This window comes from Prorops nasuta, unplaced genomic scaffold (assembly GCF_024137725.1).
Source record: "Prorops nasuta isolate Cenicafe-Biocafe unplaced genomic scaffold, Cenicafe_Pnas_1.2 PNAS00030, whole genome shotgun sequence".
Lineage (NCBI taxonomy): Eukaryota > Metazoa > Arthropoda > Insecta > Hymenoptera > Bethylidae > Prorops > Prorops nasuta.
The window spans coordinates 2,771,235-2,792,225 of record NW_027116827.1 but is presented as its reverse complement, the minus strand read 5'-3'; the positions used below and the strand labels follow the sequence as shown (position 1 = coordinate 2,792,225).

Below are 20,991 nucleotides of genomic sequence, written 5' to 3'. Positions count from 1 at the left end.
TTCACAGTCACGTTTAATTTAAAAAAATCACTGAAAGATTTTAACTGATTTTAAAAGTGCCTCGAGACATTCGAGTGGTTTAAGCACTCAACTGGTGTCAGATTCTGAACTGTATAGTGTATGTAGCATAGTCCGCTCTATTTGGTACGATAATCAGTCGAGTAAACAGGTTGAAGGAAGATATGAGACTGAAGTGTGAGTGAAACGTCTGAAATTAAAGCCAAGAAGTGTTCAACGGATGGCCTACTACGACTACTTACTACTACTTAGCCGACTACGAGATTTTATAGCTTTAGAGAATTCTTCGCAAGATGGCGTCTATTACAATTTCTGCTTACCGACCGCTGTTAATGGTATCTCTTACCGACATTACAAACTATATTAACAGACGGTAATATGATTGCGTTAATGGTTTAAGACCTGTGACGTCAAAAGTTGTCGCATATAGTGAAATAGAATGTTAATGACACAAAATTGTTTAATTAATTACTTTTAAATTATAAAATTAATTGATAAACAGTAAAAGCTAATTGTTATACTAGGAGTTCTTGAAAAGTACAATAGATTGAAATACAATTAGGTGGAGACTGGAATAAAGTTATAGGATTGTCATGCGTCTTTTTCAAAATAAAATTATAAAATAGACGGAAATTTAGTAAAGAAGAACAGTAGTAGGAATGCTTTGCTTGCTTTTAGAAGTAATTGCTTTTGTTGTCCAGCTCCAACATAAAAATACACAGTAGTTTGTATAGGCCTGGCTTCCATTCGAGACTTTTTAGAGATCCTCGTTAACCACACTGTAATAATTCACTTTTCCAATAATGCAAGAAGGGTAATTTTAAAATGAACAATATTATTAAAAAGGACGACTAATCATAAAATTTCTATTAGGAAACACTTTCACATATAAGGAAAATGAATCATAACCAGAACCAAACGAAACATTTATTAAACAACAAAAACTACTCCACATTTTATGATAAAATAGGGTTCTCAACCACAATAATATTTGTAAATCCAAATTTTAATTAATTTTTTACTTACAGAGGTATTGTGAAAATTAAATTTATTCTACATTTAATAGTCGCAGGTACAATCCTGATAAATAAGAGGAAGAAGCACTGACCACCCACGCAAGCAACTGAATAAATGACGTGAAACCAAACGTCTTAATGTTATATATACGTGTTACTTGCGGACGAAGAATTTTCAACTGGCTGAATAGACAAAATTATTCTTCTGAGTAAGTAAAAAAAAAGATGCTCTTTAAGACAACTGCTCCAGTTTCATTTAATTGAATCATGTCACAACTAGCAAATATAATATTAAAATTTCTCACACAAATTTAATAAATTGATGTTTTCCAGGTTGTAAACCAATTTACGTGTGTACGATAATAAATAGGAAATAAAATTCCTTGTTTAGGATTCTTCGACGATTTAGCTAAATGTTTTCATTTCTTTCTCCTCTACTTTTATTTCTCTCTTCATAAGTAATCACAATATTGATGAAAGAGACGCGAAAGGCTATTAAGAGAAATTAAAAATATAAGCAGCTATAAAAACTAAGTCGAGTAGAGATAAATACTCTTAATTCATGAAATATAATGAATTGTTTCTAATGTATACTGTATGTAGTATTTATAGGTAAATTTGCGATAAGTTAATAAAGAGCAGAAATTAATTAATAATTTAAATAGAGCTTTTACATAAATTTTGATAATTTCAGAACATTCTCGAGTAAATTACCTACGATAATATATTTATGTACAATGAAAAATGTTCAATATTACTAATTATATTTATATAATTATAACCCACCAAAAAATACATACTTGTATAAGAAATAGGTGTCAAGTAATTCAAGTAATCTTTAATAACAAAAAGGGTTGAAATGGAATTTGATAAAATCGACAAGTATATAATAAACTTGATCAATATAGTAAATATTTAAAATATAGACAAATAAATAAAATGTAATTTCTCGTTCTTCCATAAATAAATATTTCGATATTTTATTCAATCTTATAAAGCACGTGTCCGGCAAGTAGTTTTTTGTAATGATTTCTCTCTTTTCTCTTAAATGAAATTTAAAATAATTTTTTATGGAAAAATGAGTAATTATACATTTTATTTATTTGTCTATATTTTCCATATTGATCAAGCCTATTGTCGAATTGATCAAATTCCATTTCAACCCTTTCTGTTATTCAAAATTAGTTAAATTACTTGCCATCTGTTTCTTAAGGTGGAACTACACGGCGCGTGGAGTGGCACGCCACACGCCGTGTAATTCCACCTTTAGGCTAGCATTGCACGACGCATGGAGCGACACACCACGCGCCGTGTAATTCCGGCCTTATATATAGGAATTAGGAAACTCTCTTTTACTATATTATAGAATACTACTGACACACACACACATATAGAATCCTTCAAACATATATACATATACACAACCCTGCCACAAGTACTGCGCGTTTATTGGCTGGCAATGCGACGTCAGGCTGCACCGCAAGAGTAGGGGAAAGAGGACAGAATATATGCCGTGGATCGGTGGATAGGCTTCCAACGTGAGAGAGTGAGTGTTCCGATCGAGACAACAATTTTCGGTCGGCAGAAGTAAAAAGTGACGAAATGCTAAAAGTAGCTAATCGTAATTGCTCAATTTTGATATCTCAGCATTGAGTGAAACGATTTAGACGTTTGTAGTCTCACTGAAAAGCTGAGACTTGATTTATCTGATTAAACTTGCATTAAAATTTTAATAAAATTAGCCGTTTTCAAAATATTTGATCCGAACTAAAAATTATATATAGTATGGTCAAACTTCGCGCGCTTAAAAGAGGGTATAGTATCTCAGCTTTGTAAAATACGTCATCGAGACACTACCGAGTCTCTTAATTATATTCTTATCTATTTCTTCTAAAAAAGTGAAAGCTGAATTGGTTGTATGACACGAAAATACTTTGCTTTTCATTACTTAAATTTCAGCTCTTTTAACGCTGAATTCATCAAAGCTTTTTAAAGTATTTTTGACTCGACTTATTTTTCGCATACACGTTTCTTCGTGCTACGCGGAATATGACAAGTCTACGCGTCGCCTTTACGAAGCTCGCGTGTATATCTCGTGGTCGTCGAGCTACTGTACAGTGTCAAGAAAAAAACATAAACAGATTTACGAGTGGCATACGATAACTCGACAAGTTTGTACGTTTTCGCCTCGTGGTTATTGGACACATTTAAATGAATTTACGGAATATCGAAGTGAATAAATACGTGGAGCAAATTGACAGCGTTATTTCAGTCTATCTTTTGCCACCCAATTATCAATATTTTTATTACATCGAGTAAAATTTATGACGAGAAAAGTCAAACGTCCACAATTGGCAATTCAATTACGAGATGATTTTTATCACGTGGAAATTTTCAATGAAAGTAATATTGGAAAGTGAAGACTTATGGGGCTGGGTAGAAGGCTGAGAAAATATGCAAGGATAAAACAAAAATTGTGTTATGGATCGTAACGAATCAATGGCTTGGTATACTGATACGTTTAAGAGAACAATGATGAAAAGGCATGTTTATGGATTGTTATATCGTTACTACGAAATAGCAGTTACAGGTATAGCACTATAAAATGAAAACTACAATATCTTACTGATATAGAATTAACTCAATTATTAATATTAAATAAAATTATTATGAAAAATGGGTTATAAATAATTATCAAGAATCGATCACTAGTTAAGGCCTTTAGCTGACAGTGAATGAAATAAATTAGTAAAGAAAAAAATAAACTATAAAATAAAATAGAAAAAATGCATAATTTCTTAGGACTTTAAACTAATTAAACTGCCAATTAAAAGTTAATGTCTGAAAATTATAGAATTACATTACTGTTAACTCAAGACGACAGGATAGAACTAAATGAACTTCTGTTTATGCTTACAGTTTAGTACCTATCTATCTGTTTTAGAGAGGTCACGTTTAATAGGGTTGCAGCTGTTGTAAAGTAAGTATTCGATTCTAAAGTAAATGGAGGTTTAAGCTTAATTGGCTTGATTGAGATCCAGTAGTAAAATGGTATGTTGGGTGTTCATTTCTGACAGCGTGTGTGATTCACGAGCTGCGTATTGGGACCATGATGTACTATATACGAAGTAGTTTCGTACAATACACATAAAGACGAGAAATCGTGGCGTTGCAGTATCGTCCCGTTGCAATTACGTAGGAAATCGACCTTATTCCCTGGCCAAGTTGCCAACACTGAATACTGCGAGTTGTATCGCTAAATAAATACGAGCAGACACTTTGTAAATCAATAAATCCTGTCGACCCACGTGATATATGGCGCGTTATATGCTTTGGCTATTTTTTCTTTTTTTATAAATACTCTAAGTTTCCAAATGTAAGCATCGAGTCTTTGCATTTGTGTGTGGATTTTGAAATAAAAAATCCTAGAAACCTTGAATACTGTAAAATGTATCGCTAAATAAATACGAACAGCCACTTTATAAATCAATAAATCCTGTCGTTCCATGTAATATAGAGCGTATTACACGCTTTGGTTGCTTTTTATTTTTTTCACTGAAATATTGTACGAATTTCGAGCAATGCGAAAAAGAGAAGTGTAAGTATCAAGAGGCTTCTGCCTTGTTTGAACCTTGAAATAAAAAATCCGGATGTTGAAAGAACGGCAGTTAAAGTTTCAAGTCGGTTAACTTGGTGTTTTATTTCTCTGTTAAAGCTGATTTTGCAGCGCTCCGAGCTCAGCAGAGATTTAAACTTTTACACTATCAACTTTTACCTCTCCTTTACCCTCGCCCCTCTATTCCAACCCCCCTCCCCTACCCACCTAACTCTCTTTTCTCACTGTATACACATTTCATTTTATTCACAGTCGAGTATTAGCGTTCCTCCTCACGCATTATCAAACAATGCCTTTATATAAAACTGGGAATATATATATATATATATATATATATATATATATATACACGAGCTTCTCTTTCCTCACTAAGATATCTCACTCTTTCACGTGGCACGTAAAACTTTAGTATTTTTAATTAAAATAAAAAACGACAGTGCTGTGAAAAAAATATTCTACCGATGGAGAAAACTCTCTGAAAAATTAATAATTCGTCAGAAAAAATCACTAGTCAAATTTGTACAGAATATTTTATAAAAAATTGATTGTTTGCACAGTAGGCTCTGCACTAAATACATAAATGCGTACTATACGATTTAAATTTAATTAATAAGCACCGTTTCTAGAAATTTATGCAATATACCTCCAAGCTTAAGACTTTATGCAAATTACTTTTCGTGGCTTACGTTAGGGATTGCCAGAATGGTGTCTCGTATAAATTCGTGCTATATAATAACTTCTAATACTGGCATATTTGACGTTTTGGGTGGATTAGAGAGAAAACCAGAATCATTTAGTTTAAACAAAGAGAAAAGTTCGTATATAAAACGATTCAACGTTCTATTGCAACACATATACACACACGTGCACGCAGAAATAGTAAACACGTGGGCAGGATTGCACGCAGTTTTTATTACGAAAAGTTTTCCACACAGCCTTATCGGTTAACAATTTGCATCCGGTTAAAAGTTTATAAGACTATAGGATGGTTCCAGGTTGGCTCGTTCGATTTAAATACGACTTTTCGGTTGCCTTATGAAAATTCACGTGACGTAATGAGTCATCAGGGTGACATTGGCCCCGGTGAAAGCTTCGGCGAGCCAGAAAACGTATCTTTCTCCGAGCGGAGAACATTTTTCCTCCTGAATCACATTCGATCAGGGATGAAAAAAGAATCCATAAGTCACTGGACCAGCGATTTCTCAGCTTGTTGGCGAATGTGTATATATATATAGATGTAAAGAAAAGGTCGGAGAGAACGGGAAAAATTGCGGCAAAGTATCGTCATATAGATAATATATAATGTATACTTAGCTACATACATATATATGTATATATATATATAGGAAAAGTGGACGCTTAATTTAATTGCACGTCACGGTTCTAGTGCGTTATCTGATTTTTCTCGATCAGCGCAGCCACTGAGAGGCGAAGAGAAAAAATTAAAAAAATAAATTATGAGACGAGAAAATCAAAAGAACTAGATTAACCCTTTGTACTTCGCTGTCCCCTCTGAAGGGACACAATGTTCTTAGTACGATAATAGCAGAGCGCAAAGGATTAAAATTGACTAGAAAAAGTAATATTCTACATATTTCGAGTGCGTGAATCAATACAAAGTTTAGAGAGGAGTTAAACAAAGAAAAATTACAAACTCTATAAAATAAATTTGTAAACGAGAGAACAAAGAACACTGTCTTACTTTGTATGAGAATATACATATAAAGTTACGGGAAAATTCCATAGGAAATTAAAAATTATGTTTTTGCATTGTCAATGTCAAAATGTTGGGTTTTGTTTCTAATACAAAACGTGGTAGTATGACAAGGGGAGAGGGAGGGGGGGGGGGGAGAAAGCTAAAAAGAAAGAGAACGAGAGGAGGAAGCACGGTGAGAGAGAGGTGAGTGCGAGGCATGCGCAAAAGGAGAATGTGCACGACGTCGTTGGTAGAAAGAGGGGGGGGGGGGGGGGGTGGTGGTATCGGCGGTTCGCGTCGGTGTCGACGTTGCGACGCCCAGTGGACGTCGAGGGTGCCGCGCTTTCTCTCGCCTCCCAGCGGCAGTACACGTTTGTACGTCTCGCTTAATACAAGTATATATCGTGCTTTCCACTCCGAAACACCGGAAGTACTGCTCTCCTTCGAAACAATTGATGCAAAAGAAATGTTTGTATGCATATAACTAGATGCAATTGTATCGTTGCATACATATCGTGTTTTGTTTTTACTCCGAACCACTGAAAGTATTGCTATGCTTTGAAAGACTTCGAGTAAAAAAGAAAACGTTTGTATGAACAATCTAGTTCAATTGTATCGTGTTTTTTTGTATAAAAAACCGGAAGTGTTGTTCTCCTTTGAAACTATGTAAGGAGAGAAAGAACGTTTGTATGTTAAGTCTGATATACTTATACGGTTATATCACTTTGAAAGAATCCAAGTAAAAAAAGACAGTTTGCAAGTACAACTTGATACAATTGTTTCGTGGTTTCCTCTCCGAAGCCCCGGAAGTATTTTGCTTTCTTTGAAAGAATTGAAATAAAAAAATAAAGTCCTCCTACACCTCGCTCCTTCATTTTCCTTCGTGAAATTACCAAAAAATTCCATTATCGTACTATTCCTCTCTATAACGTTGTGTTTCTGCCTTTCCTGCGATTCATCGGCCACTCTCACCACGCGCGAGAATATTGTTCAGCCGGTGAACAAGCACGGTGTGCCACGAGGACCTTACCCCACGCTGTGACACGCTGGGAATAACCCAAGGTAAAGCAGAAATGAACAAATTTCTCGATAGACCCAGATGCTAATCGAATTAATAATTGTTTCATTAATTTTGTGGAAGAAATAATGTTTATAACCCTTTCTCTCGTTGACTGTTACATGCTCGAATAATTTTAAAATCTATCAGGGAAAAACTTGACAAATGTGACTGGGAAGTTAAAACTAATTCTAGTGGTTTATCAGTGGAAATAATCGAAGAATCGATTTGTTTTTTTGGAAAGTATACAATTTACTTTTCCAATCTGGACAGACGAATTTAGCTCGTGTCAATTACACAAATTTAGGAGTAAATTAGTAATTAAAGTAGAGAAGAAATGTCAGTGCTGATGGAACAGCTGATTTATCGTTGTTAATTGTCTTGTGGAAAATTGGCTGACTAGTCTTAGACGAGTTTAAAGTTTTTTTTTTTTGGCATTGACGGATGACACTCGCTAAAAGAACGAGAAATAACTTTTGTATTTGTGCGTGTGTTATATGTATACAGCTGTAAAGATACATCAATCAAATCTAACGAACTCGTGGGTAAAAATAAATTATAAATAAATGCAAATTTTGGGGAGGAATTAAAAACTTAACGAATAGTTTATTGTTAAAATATAAATTTTTGATTGTAGATTATGTAAGGTAGGAAAGGTCAATATTAATAATGCTAATTCCAATTATCAAAGGTGTCATTACGCTAATTGTATATTTTAGCAAGATTAAAATGCACCATATTGTAGGTACTTTAATGGATTGTTCTTTCGCATTGTTAACGTACATAGTAGTTGAACTGCAAAACCTCGGAGGTGAGAAGAATTTTAATAGAAAAAGCGATATTGTTTTTTCTTCCTTTCTATTGGGGTTTCGTTGAAAATGATACGAAATTACGGTATAATAGGAAACATAAATCTCTCTTTATTGACGTGTAGGAATTAAATGGGGTTTCGATGAAAAAATCTCATTTCCTTTGAAATTAACCCTTATAAATGAATCTTATTTAAAATTGCATAAAGAGTATTCTGAGTATGAATATTCGTGACGATGCGATTATAAACGTAGATTTTTTTCTTTTACTAGAAAAAAATTTCAAATGGATATTTAATTGTCTGTTTAAGGACTGTATAGGTTTTATGAAGATTAATTCTTAAAGTACAGAAGTCTATGCTTATTTAAAGTGACTTAAAGAATATTCTGGGTATGGATATTCACATGGATGCGATTATAAGTGTAGAATATTTTTTTTTTAGAAAAAACCTCACCAAGTGGACATTGAGCTATCTACTTTATGGTCCTAAAAGTTTCATAGTGATTAATTCTTAAAATGTAGAAGTGCATACTTAATTAAAATTACATAAAAACTATTCTGTGTATGGGCATTTAACTGTTCACTTAGTGCCCATAAAGGTTTTATAGTGATTAATTCTAAAATACCAAGATCTACGTTTATATAAAATTACATAGAAACTATGTTTATGTGGACATTTAACTATCCGCTTAATGACCATAAAAGTTTTACAATGATTAATCCTTAAAGTACAGAAATCTACACTTAACACTAAATGTACCGAGGATTTTTTATACACGTGTGTGTTTACATTTAAAAAGGGTCATTTGATCCTGCTTGGTACGTTTAGTGTTAAAAATATATAAAAACTATTCTTTATATTGGCATTTAACTGGCTGCTTAATGACCACAAAGGTTTCTTTCACCTAAACCCTTTATCAATCTATATAAAAAATGCTTTCCAAAAAGCCCTATGAAAAAATTCAGAGCTATTCAATTTACAAGGATTATTGTTCAGGATTGGAGGTGTGTTGGCGTAAGCGGTCCGGACCACTCGAGCGCCTCGCTCAGCGTCATCTCCGTCTCTCTTCCTCACTCCCCACTTCGGCACAACGCCGCCAGATGGCCGCCTCGCGGAGCGTTTCTCGCTAGTCAGTCTTTTTCAAAACGTATTTAAGCTTGCGAGTCGTGCCAGTTCTCTCACTGGACTTCGTCGAATCTAGGAACTCTGCTCTCTAGTTCCTTTTTGGAGTGCATTAGCACTGTCTTCATCTCATTCCGGAACCTCGTTCCTATCGTATCCTTTTCACAGCTCTCGATTAGTCGGATCTAGGATCGTACTCTCGATTGACTCGAGGCTAAGGACGTGTTCTACTTATCCGCTTTTCAGTGCTCATATCACTATCTTATCATTACGATTTCAGAACTCTGTTCCCTTAGTTTACAATTAACCCACCTGCGTATACCACTTTGGTTACGCATTCTATATCCTATTCTTCTTTTCCTTAACCTATTTTGACTTTCTTTTCGGAAACCATACAGGATGAAATCTCTCACAAGGGTCAATAAATTTTTCTGCCCACACCGTTTAGAAGTGAATTAAGAGGAACACTCTGTATATACATCTGTTTTGCAAAATAGCACAGTAACGAAGAAAACACAAAACAACAAATTTCTGTGAAACGAAAAAAAAGATTACAAAGAAAAAATGTTTATAAAAATAATTGTATGGCAGTATACAAAAAAATTTAAGAATCGTTCAAAGTTTCTGTGAAGACATTTTGAATTTGTTTTTGGATGGTATTCTGCAAAATTATCTGTTTAGCACTCGAGTGGCTAAAGTGCACCACGTCTAACGTAGCTTGTTGCTGTAATGGAATTTCATCCAATAAATGAGAGAACATCGAAACCTGTTATAATATCGTTACTGCTTTACAACCTACTCCAAGTTGCAAAACTCGATAAACTCGATATGTTTATTAAGCAATTACTGACTGGATACAAAATATATTTTACCTACATTACTTTACACGTTTATTTAACTTGTAATCCTTATTTATTTAGATCTGCAGAATTAACCCTTTGAGCTGCTGAGCTTTAGTGTAGAATTCTCCAGTATCTACTCCCAAAGGGTTTTAACATCACGAAGAGAAAGTACCGAAAACAAAGTTAATTAGTTACATTTATCCTTTATAAAATCGAAGAATAGTTTATAATTTTTAGTGTCAGAGAATGTCTTAAAAATTCCAATTTTTCAATGACAATTTTATGATCTTTGGAAAATTGTCAAAAGTATAATAACAGTTGAGAAATGGAAAATAAATATAAACTATCACAAGCCATTTTATTACGTCTTATACAGAAATTTCCCATGATACTCTTTAGCTTCGTTCATCACCATATGTGGCGGAGGAGCATAAAATGTATAAAACGTTTATAATCCGCTATATACATTGCACTGCACTTCAATAAACGTTTAGAACTCTCTCACATTTGACATTACGAATAAAAGTGATCAAAAATAATAATATATATTTTGTCTACTCAATAATCTTCTAAATGTAGCTTAAGCTTAATCAAACAAGATAGGTCAGTCAATTTTCAATTAATTATTTGAAAAATGTTATACAGCTTCGTTACAAAAGTAGAGTTTGAATAGAGAGGGTATTGTAATTTAATTATCAAAGCAGCTCTACCAATGCATGTTTGCAAAGAAAAGACTTCTAAAAAATCACATAATCATAATTAACTTTTCTATAATAATAGAAAATATGGAATTTTGCAAATCGATGAATACTCGTGTGAAATTATAAGAATCGAACCAGCAGAGAAGTATACGTGGAATGAGATCGTGAGAGTAAAAGGAGAATAATTTAATAAAATACTTTGTTATTGGTTAGACGGATGAGAGAATATTCAAACAAGGTTCATAAATAAATTTGCAATTTCCCAGTGGAAAGGCTCGACTGCAGGAGAGATGGAAGGATAAATTGGTACGAAAATAAAGTCAGGCGATTGGGAGGAATCTTCGTTTATCTGGAGTTGGTTTAATGTGAAATATTAACGAGGGAGGGGGATGGGGGTGGATGGGTCACGTGATTGAATCAATGTTTTAAAATTTTTAATAATTCCTAGACTTTATATAGTTTATATACATATATATAATCACAGACCAGATTAAAACGTAGAAGGACTGTGCCTACTTCATCAAAAGTCTAATTGAAGGATTCTCGTGATTGTGGTGGAGTCACTCGTTATATACGACTCCTGTTGCGTGCTGGTGTAAGTATCAATCGATGAAGTGCAATGTCCAAAAGAATCGAAGTGGAAAATAACCGTGTGCTTGACTGACAACGACATCAAAAATATGTTGAAGCTAAAATCGTAGAAATTGGAGAAAAAAGCAACTGTATTTTCTGTCATGGTATATGACTCTACTAGAAAATTGAATTAATCAAATCAATGGTAATAGATATATTCTTTAATATTTTCTAATTTTGTAAATAAATGATTTAAGAGAAGATTTGAGATTTTAATGTAAATTTCATGCCAAAGTATTGATTTTTTATGATGTAAGATTTGCAAGTGACTGATGTAACAATCTAGAGAGACTTTCACGTATCATAATTGTAAAGTTCTTTTTCTAGTCTAATCATTAACACTCTGTTTCTGTGGATGACGTATTCAAAGAATGTACTACGTTACACACTTCGTGGCAAGGGAACTGCGAAATATTTTATGAAAAAAGTTACTGAGAAATGTAACACGAATAGAGAAGCGTGAATGTAGAACTTTTTTACGACCTCAGTTTTCTAGCAGGAGGCAAAAACTACAAACTTGCTGAAATCTTTTCTCCAAAATAAAATAAGAAACTGCAGAAGTAATTAAAACAAGTTTATCTAAAAAAAAACTCTATATAGTATAATATAATTAAGAAGAAACAAGCTGATATAAGGAGCTAAACAGAAAATTAACAAAAAGAAGAATATTTCTCTCAAGCAAGAAAATTGCACACAATTGGAGTTTCAAAATATTAGCATAGAGAGTTGAGTCGAAGAGATGAAGCAAAAAAGATGATTAAGGAATTTTCCAAGTATATATATACATATAAATAAAACTGCGTGAACTCTGTGAAAAGTTAGTATAACGAGCTTACACCACGGTTCTAAATAACATTTTTCTAAGAAAGAGGCCTGCATTTGGTATTCGAAAGGTATCGAATGACTATAACGTAAAGCTCTTAAAGTACAAAGTGTGATAAAAGCTCTAAACAAAGGTTAAAAGGGTTTCTCGAAGCTCCAACGTGGAAGAAGCATATAAAAGTTCTCATAAACAAATTAGGTCTCTGAAAGAAAGAAGGCTTTGATACAAAAAAAAAATGAAGAAATTTAAGTAGTCGTTGAGTGAATGGCGTATAATAGCTAAAGTACTGAAGAATATATATATATATATATATATAGCTAAGTCGAAAAAAACAAACTACCAAGACTGTCTTGATAAAACGCTCGAGGATGAGACTTAGATAAAAGATCCACATAAATAGTTGAGGCAAATTGCCTGTGTAAAAAGCAAGAGGGACCATATAAAAGGAGTTTTTCGAAGATTAAGATAAAAGGATTGGATAATAGATCTGGTGAAAAAGCGAGCAAACAATGATTTTGATCAAAATAGTCTTGTGACTCGTTTGCTTACCTTAATTTCAAATCGTGCAGCAATTCTCTTACTTGTGGCTTCCAATCAAAATTATGGACAAGCTTGTAATCACGAGCAATCGTTAATTAGTGAAATCTGATCGTGTAAGTGGTATTCTGCACACAGTAATTGTTACTCGAGCATTCCAACTGAATTTTCAATTTCTGCAAGACTGAGTTGCACCGTCAATCACGATACGGTGCAATGCTAATTATAAGTAGGGGAGGCAGGGGCTGGTATGACACATTTTATATTATATTTAAAAGAACTAATTAATTAACCACATATTTTAAATTAAAATCAAATGCTGTTCTTTCTACATTAAAACACTATATTATCTGCTATGAACATTGCTTACACCTCTATTAGGCTTTCTTTAATTTAATGATTTTTAAATAATATTGCTTGCAACTCATTGCCCCAGTCTTGGGTCACGTTGTTACATTATATGGGGAAAAATGAATAAATTTTGTTTGTTTAAAATTGGAAGCAAAGGTAAATAAAATAAAAGAGAATTATGTTATTCTTTATTAACTTTTAACTAATTTATTCATTTAACTCGAATAAAGATGATAATTACAAAGTTTTAAACATTTTAGATCAAATATAGTAAGCATTTACTTGTATTGATGTTCTAGAGCTTTTATACAATATATTTATTTACGTTTTTTTCATCTGTATAACTCTTTTTTCCCCCTTGTAACAATTAGCCCCTGTCTCCCTTAACTTGGTGTGAATGCATCTTAATTTCGCTGTACCTATAACGAAGTTGACCAGATTTATGAGAATAATTATAACGTGCACGTTTAATTCTGCTGTGCGATATGAACTGATCTGTTGTGAACTTTGTGACGCGCGAGACAAGATCGTGCTTATTATTTACTGGAACGTATTTTCTATCTCTTATATAGCGAGCGTTTTTTATATAAATATACTATGTACTATACATTGACTCTCGACATTTTCATAAATATCACACCAAATATTAGCCTGCTCTTCTTTAATTGTAAACCTGTTCTTTCGAGCGTGTATTCGAAAGAACACAGCTGCTTCGAATGCACGAAAGCTCGTGTTTGTATTGAACATAGTTCAAAGATGAAAAGGCGAGTGCTCTTTCTGCCTTTACTTGCTTTGAAGAAGCTGAATAAATAAACGTTGAGCAAGCATTTTATAAATATCTGCAAGTTTCTGCAATGCACCTTTCCTGTACAGTGGTCGGTGTATATGGCTACCAGATTTCTTTTCATGTGTTTAGGAACATCATCCTGCTAAGGTGGGTAGAAGTGCTAAGTTAGAATAAAGTGAATATAGACTGTGTTATATATATGGTGTCGTAATATTTTTATTCAATTTTCCTATCTTCAGGATGCGGTTATTTAATTAAATAAAATGTTACGAAATATACTAATTAGGTTACTGAAGATAGGGAAATCGAACAAAAATATTATAACACCATATAATAATAAAGTATATAATGATTTTATGCTAACTTAGCACTTTTACCACCTTGGTAGGATGCTATTCTTAAACACATAAAAATAAATCTGGCAGCCATATACGTCGGTCACTGTACGTGAGGTCTTAAAATATTGAAGTTTAGAACGTTTAATTGAAAATAAATCATTTTTTACATAAAATAAACTGCTGCACCATTACGATAAAGCGAAACAATTATTTTTATGGATGACATAAAACTGGATAAAGAACAATGATTTTTATGAATCTTGACTCGAACAAAAGTTAAATTACCATTAAGAAAAAATTGTTTATTTCTTGATAAATGATGTAATAATTATAATAATTAATGCCAGTCTGTATGTGTGTGTATTCATCCAATATCTATGAAAGAACAAATATATTATACCACTAAGTGTATGTTGAGTGCATATAGACGAAGGCTCATCAATTATGATTTAATAGACACGACTAATCGGCTATACCAAACTAATGCGTACATTTCCTTAATGAAGTTCTACGACACTTGGCTATACATAAAGCTGACTGTAGTAATATGTGACACCCCTTCCCCCCCCCCCCCCCCTCTTCCACTCACTCTCTCTCCCTTTTCTTCCTAATCAATTATAGTTGATAGATTAACCGATTAACAGCTCAATTTATATTGATATAAATGACTTTATCCATTTAACATTAACAACACCATTACAAAAAACCATAAGACTCTACTGCAATTATTAATATTAACGAGTTTTGCACGTAAAACGAGTAAAGTAAATTTCACAATTGATATATAAATCCTCGGTTTTACCATAAAATTACCGCAGTAAACATGCTCGAGTAACAATACTTTTTAATATACGAACGTAAGAAGATTAATGGAGGAGTCTAAATTGCTCTTAGGAGGTAATTACTCGGCTCATTAGTAAAGATTATGGAAACAGACGAAAATGAATAAAAGAAGGAATATATATATATATATATATATATATATACAGAGAGAGAGAGAGTAGGCAAATTTTGAATACGAGTTTTAGAATAGTATTGGTGGGGGTATATATAGTCTTATATTTCGTTTTGCGATTTTTTTTCCCAGCATCCGATTTAACTCGACGGGCCATATCTCGAGTTATCGATTCGACTTGTACACCCACTCCGCACGTTTCCACGCAGGATGGACGCAGGAAGGTTCCCAAGTTACACAAGAGATCCGCACCAACACGAGTATGGTACACGGTACCCCCCCCCCCCCCCCAGTATTTCTCCCTTTACTATACTAGTAGTCTACCATATTTCCCCCACTTGAAACAACGTCGTTTTTGCTCCTGTCTCAACACACCGATGAGAGACGAAACATTCGTCATTCGTATCGATTACCGAATGTACGACAAATTTACTCCCTCTTAATTCACTCGTGCTCGAGAGGAAGTCGTTTGTTCTCCTCTACTTGTGCCAGGCCAGTTTTATAGTCGAATAAAAAACCTCGTCTGATCAATATGTTTTTTTCCACTAGCTCTCACGAATAATCATGGAATCAGTACTTTTTTCTGTGAACCAAAGGCGTATGCCTATGTGGATGGCCAGAATTAACTTAGAAGGCTATAAATATTCCCTCCTTCGTCCCTTCTTTTTCTGGACTCTCGACTAGACTGATTAATTGATTTATATCTCCCCCACCTCTTTTTAATTCTTCTGTTTAGTTTTTGCACCCTTTTTTTTGTACTTTATTCTCTCAATATTTTCCCCCAATTTATCACAGGATATTAGATTTAATTTATTCTGCTAAATTGTCTTGAAATATAAATACAATCTAACTTAAGGGTCCCCTATTAAACCTTTATACGTTTTACACCTCTTTCATATTTAATTTCCAATATTTTCTTCATGCACATTTATCACAAGACTCAGCCCTTGATTCATCCGACCAAAAACCCTCTTAAGAAAAACAATCTCATCCAATCACGTCTATTTCTAAATAATTCATATAGAGATAAAAAAAATTACAGTATTCACCAATGGAAAATTTTCCATCAACTACACATTATTCGTTGAGGAATTCCACTGCTAGTTCATTTCCTCGAATTTTACTCATATATTAGAATAGAACCAAGTTTCATTTTTATACTCAAATATGCAAAAAATTATTGGAACGTTCAATAAGGCACTGATGGAAAAAGGCAGTGACGTATCAGCAATATCATCTTGGAATAACTTATCACGAGTGATACAACAGTGTTGACTGTTAAAAAAAGGCGAGGAGAATTCTTAAAAATAAAACGGGTGAAATTTTTAGTGTGGCTTCTTGAGCACGACTGGCGATAAGAGATACGCATTCGAGTCATCGGAATCGTTTGATAACGATCGCTCTCGAAAAGGATTGGACCTTTTTGAGGGACGCTTGAGAAAGAAAACATCGCGCAAGGATCTGGCTCGTTGTTTTCACTGGATTTTTCCGAGACGAAGAAGAAAATGCTCGAGGAAGATTCGCAGACCAATCGGATTACGTTGGATCATTCTGTGTCCTTCAGCAATTACCCAAAAGTCGATTACGTCGATGAACCAGCCAGACAGCCTCTCGAACTTATTAAATTCTATCCCTATTCCTCTCTCACAGTATATATATATATATATATCACAATGCTGCCTCATTTTGATAGGCTGTTTTTTTTGTCCCAGTTTTTTTCATCTCACTCTCCTAAACAGCTCCGGACCGTTTAGTGCTGAAGGCACTCGGTGCTATCTTCTTGCACTTTCGTGGCTTCCTTCGATGTAAACGTATGTCACTTTGCGAAATTGCAGACAGGCTTTCTCAAGAGCAGCTTAATTAATTCTCCGCAAGCACTCCACCCTGACCCACCCAATCTCTTTCTTCCTGAGCCTGGATTTTGTGTACCGGAAAAAAGCCTGGGAATTGCAAAAAGCTCAAAGGATTCTCCGGTTAGTGACCAACTTTGAAAAAAGTCTTCTTATCCCTAAATTTTCCTTCAAGTTTCTTTATATAATTTTAGTTTCCTTATTTATCAACGTTTTTCTCTACAGTGTGAAACAAGAGGAGAGTACGTCGTCCGTGTATAACGAGCGAAGACCAATCATGTTTTTGGAAATTTATATTTGTTATAAGTTTGTAAAAACTATGACAAAATTGTTTTTTAATAGTTTAATAAAAATATCGTTCATCTGTTTATACTTATAATAATTATTTCCTTTTTTACGAGAGAAATTACGAAACTGGGTGCAAAGTTCTCTTACGAAGCTTTCGAATTTCACGAAAAGCTTGGCTGAAAGCTCGAGTATCCACTTTTTCTTATATCGTTTCGGCGAAATATGATCGTGTCACTTCTCAACGAGACGCTAATAAAAGGAAGCGATGTAGCTTGTTGACGGAGTGGGGAGAGGGGGTAGGAAAAGCTGAGAATCGAAATATTCCGAAACCTTGGGGAGAGCTTTGTACCAAAACGTGCGGGAGGTCTTTGAGGCCCCAAAACACACGAGGATAAATTTCAGAAGGGATCGAGTCAACGCACAATGTGACACCATACTGTGTATATAACAATTCAGTTTATTCTTTTCAAAAGTAAATTTTTTGTTGTATTATTCATTTCTTACAACGATATTACACTCCTCTAGTGACTGGAAAATTTAATAACAGTAATAAAAGTTTTTTCGAATAATTTTATCCAATTTACTCGAAGCTACCCTTTAATTTATTTGTCAGGGAAAATAAATGAGAAAAAGATTGCTGTGATAGTGAGAGAATAAAGCATGTCTATATATAAATAATTTGTTGTGGAAGAGCATTAGTTGCTGTTAGCATCTTGGGATCTAATCAAGGGGAGTAAACGTGTTAATAGGGGGTCAGTAGTCAATGTCCCGATATTATCAGACATGCTTGAATAGTATATTCTCAAGGGGTGAGAGAAGCGACGAGTGAGAAAATCAGAAAAATCTTTCGAGTATCTAGCAGTGATAAAGGTTCAACGTGCCACGAGAGTGAATGTGGTCCTGCGCGAAAACAGTTTAAGATGAAATAGATTAAAGCGAGTAGGAGCAGAGAGATCATCGGGTTTTCTATGTTCTCCCTTCTATCTCCCTTTTTTATCAATAAACGAATTGCAAAAACATGGATAAGACTGCAGAGTAGAAGTATAAAAATATCATAACATTTTCTGAAACTGCCGAACTCCAATATTACTCGATTAATCATCGTGTCACTCTGCTACATATTAATCTCCTCGTGATTCGGAGAACTAGGAATTTTCTGCTTGTACGTGCAATTTTTCCTCGATAAGATTTTCCAAAGCTGGATATCATCCTTATTAAGGTAGTACAATTAACTAATATCTAAAACTGCATATAAGAAATGAAAATACGTAGGGGAAACTCGGGTAAAATAGGGGTACCGGGGCAAAACAAGGACCCATTAATATAACATAAACTATATTTCTAATTCAGTCATTAATGAAGATATGTAATAGTGCCACTTAAAGATATTTGACAGCAAAAATGTGTAAATATTGGCGCTTGATTACTTTCCAAACGCTTTCTTTTTTATTTTTATACGTAATTCTTATAAGTTTCCGATAATTTCGTAGCGTTCAGTACAAAATCTGGACTAATAAAGTAAATTCTCACTTACGTCAATTAATTTATATTATATTTAAGTATAATTTTGTTAGTCGTAATTTTAATTTACATACGATATATGTGTGTATAATATTTAAATACACTTTGTATGGTTAAGGGACAAAACCGTACGGGGTAAAATCGGACCTCATACCTTTATTAATGACTGAATCAGGAATATAATTTATGGCATATTAATGTGGGTCCTTGTTTTACCATATACAATAAAATTTAATTAATGAAACATTATAATTGTTCAATTCTTGAAAAATATGTTGCTGTCAATTTTCCAATTACAGAAACGCTTTTTTTAAAATTTGTTTCAATTAAATGTTTGTACATATTATCAAAAAATCACTAATATTATCCGAAAAAACGATAATTACAATTGGAAACCTCAAACTCAAAACAGAATTATTTATTCATAAAATCATTTTTTTTTTTGACAAAATATCATTAAAGCCATACAATCACAAATTATTAAATTTAAAGCTGTTTGTCTCTGTATCTTTATAAACTTTAAGATATTTATATATTGTTAATGAATCCATCAAATAAAAATCATACACTGTAAAAATTTGTTTGAAAAATTACAACGACACAATAGTGGTTAAATTAGTAACTCACATCCACTACTGGAATTCACACTTGTCTGCACAATAAAAAAATGGAATTTTTATAATTTTACAAACAAAAATTAGAGTGTGTAAAATGGAAAAAATGTTGGAAAATAATTAGAAAATACATATTATTTTGTTGCAGTAACTCAATGAACGAAGATTAAAACTGGATAAATACATCGTCGATTTAACGAAAGCCTAAGTGAAGATACGACGAAAGTTTCATTTTATGAAAATTACAACTTTCCCAAAACCATTTGCTGTTATTAGGATTTATGGGAAACGAAGGTAACGTGACAACAAGTACCTTATATTACTTATATTACTCTAAGTACTTTTCTTAAAATATGAAAAATAACATAAACATTTTGTTAATTTATCATAAGTACTGTTTTGTAATCAATTCGAGATACAAACATCAATAAAAATAATTATTAACACACAGACACAGTATATTCTATAATAATAAAATTATGTAATACTGTAAAAAAACTAAAATATTAAAATTTACTTTTAATTAAAATTAGTGAGGAACTCTCCTGCTTTTGCCCCAATATCAAGTAGATACTCCAAAATACTGCAATATTCAAATAAGTTATGAGTGAATCTAATAAAATAAGTTAATGAATATACTGAACCCAGATCAAGGTTTTGAAATAGAAAGATTTTCGTTGAAACTGAAAGTTGTTTTGAAAACTGAATTTGTAAATAATATATATATAAATTATTTATGAATACTTACTGATTCAATCAACAAATAGGGTAATACGCGTGATTAGCCCACGAATATCCCTTTTCAATGTCATGGTTGTAGAGTAATCGAAATTTTTCGATTTCAAACCAGAAATCTATTTTATGATGAAAGTTGTCCTCAGCCGATACTCCTTCCCTCCACAACCAGCAGTGAATTATCTCGTGCAATAATGAGTCAACCCACACCTTTCTAGGTTGCCTATCGAAGTTTAGCCACACGAATGCTCGTAAATTCTCGTCCCACTGTAAAACTCGTCCACCTTTCAGTATCGGAACAGATAAATATATGATTCGGTGCTGGAGGTCTGTGGTCGAGAAGCTATCGAATAGATTGTAATTCCATAGGACGGTGAACCCTAGTTGGGTCTTATAGAACCGTCTCTCGAATTGCAGGTACATGTTATGCATGTCCGGTTCTGGATCTATCTTCTGTAGCCTTCGGTCGTCAACTGAGATGTTAGGGACTAGCCACTTTGGCAGTGGATGTGGTACGTAACGTGTGACCCCTATGTCCCAATTCGAAGGATTCGGTAAAATTATTTCTTTTTGGTAGGGGGCCCAATTTTGAGATATGTTCAGAGACATAATAGGATTCTGTAATAAAGAAAAGTGTGATAGAGTTGTCAAACTGAGGATTTAAATAAAAATTAAAGTAA

The 20,991-nt window shown here is 33.4% G+C and overlaps 1 protein-coding gene and 1 long non-coding RNA gene across 5 annotated transcripts in view; one reads left to right on the top strand and one right to left on the bottom strand.

The window, feature by feature from the left end:
* Window positions 1-6,692: 6,692 nt before the first annotated feature.
* LOC136782717 (somatostatin receptor type 2-like) overlaps window positions 6,693-20,991 on the top strand; it is a 59,720-nt gene continuing 45,421 nt past the window's right edge. Inside the window, exons 1-2 of one of the 3 annotated variants that reach the window (XM_066742334.1) lie at window positions 6,693-7,408; window positions 19,725-19,870. The gene's annotated coding sequence lies outside the window, so the exon portion shown is untranslated. Of the gene's footprint in view, window positions 7,409-19,724; window positions 19,871-20,991 lie in introns of those variants that run through there. The other 2 variants (XM_066742335.1, XM_066742336.1) reach the window with 2 other exon arrangements.
* The window catches only part of LOC136782720 (uncharacterized), a 61,957-nt gene continuing 60,410 nt past the window's right edge, over window positions 19,445-20,991 (bottom strand). The window contains exons 4-5 of one of the 2 annotated variants that reach the window (XR_010824166.1): window positions 20,325-20,929; window positions 19,445-20,159 (exon numbers count right to left, since the gene is read on the bottom strand). This is a non-coding gene — a long non-coding RNA (uncharacterized lncRNA). Of the gene's footprint in view, window positions 20,930-20,991 lie in introns of both variants that reach the window. The other variant, XR_010824165.1, reaches the window with a different exon arrangement.